The sequence below is a fragment of the Limulus polyphemus genome, unplaced genomic scaffold, assembly GCF_000517525.1.
Source record: "Limulus polyphemus unplaced genomic scaffold, Limulus_polyphemus-2.1.2 Scaffold793, whole genome shotgun sequence".
Taxonomy (NCBI): domain Eukaryota; kingdom Metazoa; phylum Arthropoda; class Merostomata; order Xiphosura; family Limulidae; genus Limulus; species Limulus polyphemus.
The window spans coordinates 359649-361059 of NW_013666403.1; the positions used below are offsets into that span (position 1 = coordinate 359649).

Consider the following 1411-nt stretch of genomic DNA (forward strand, 5'->3'; position numbering starts at 1 on the left):
TTATATTTGGGTTCTAGAACTATCGATAAGACACTCGCGTCGCGATTGGTCTATAGAAATCTATAGCCAGAGGTTTTCAACATTTAAGTAAAACAAAATGTGACCCGATTTCAATGAAACTTATTCACTTGTGTAAAAGTACATATTATGTTTAGTAAAAACATCTGTAGGTGATGGAGAAAAATGGATATAATTTTCGGATTCAGCGTACAGGAATTACTGTAGAACATTTGAAAATTTGAAGATAATAAGACCATCGCAGGCCTATGTTATCACTTAACAATCGCTATTCGCACAGCATAGGCATTGAGAATATTTGATCCACTGACTCAATATAGATTTGAGGATAGCAACTAGAGTGATTATCAATGATGAATTGATTAGACGACAGGAGTAAATATATTCAAAGTTGGAAAAAAACAATTTCCTCAACTCTGCAATTGATCGAACAGCACTTCACATAAAGAGATTTGACAACAATTCTACCGAGTACAGTTGTACCCCTCACGGGTGAGGAGGTTACAAGAACCGATGGCACAGTTGTACTCCTCACAAGTGAGCCAGTGCTTCATGTGTTTGCCAATGTTTGACGTGCTAGTGTCTGGAAAGCCAGACGTAAGCTATGTTTTCACAGTGTGACAGTTTTAGTGCCGGTTCAATGGTATTGAAAAACATTAGAGGGAAAGCGAATGAACAGATCGTGTTTCCGAGAGGCGAATTTAATTATCAATGAAATACTAAATGCGACATCAAATGTGCAATCAAAACAGGTTTCTTCCTAATGCAGGATAATGTCACAACCAGGATTGCAATTAGATATCTTTAGAAGGAAACCTAAAGGATCATGAACTGACAAGGAAGAAGTTCGTGATCTCTATCTCACCGAACATTTCTAGAACTATTTTGGATGCCGTGTACGTCCAAACTAACACACCAGTCGACGTTGTACAGCTCGTCATTGCACTAGTGTGTAATGAGTCTGGATCTGACATAACGTTGTCCACCGGCTGATCAGAATTATATTTCACAAATGCAGAGATTGTATCAACACCAAGGAACACATACGCGTTACTGAGTATCTCTGTTTTTACTAGATATGATTTTTTTAGAGAAGTGTTGATTTAGTCCTAACTCTGACCCACTTTAAATTTTAAAGTACTCATACTACACGAATTATACTTTGTAATAAAACTCATTCATGACGTTTGCTAAAATACGACTTAACTTTAGGATTAGTATTCATTCGTTGAACAACAAACAAGTTAAATATTTGTACCTTTATTATTTCACTCTTTTGAATGGTTAATATTTGTCATTGATGACAGTGAGAGTTTGTTTTAGTTCTGGTAAAACTGATGTGGAGTGAAAACTATAGAATCAATACTGATACGCTATATATTAAACACTTATC

The 1411-nt window shown here is 35.9% G+C and overlaps 1 protein-coding gene across 1 annotated transcript in view; it reads left to right on the forward strand.

Annotated features, from left to right (window-relative positions):
* The window catches only part of LOC106460549 (potassium channel subfamily T member 1-like), a 101096-nt gene that overhangs the window by 35392 nt on the left and 64293 nt on the right, over positions 1-1411 (forward strand). The gene's annotated exons all lie outside the window — the stretch shown is intronic.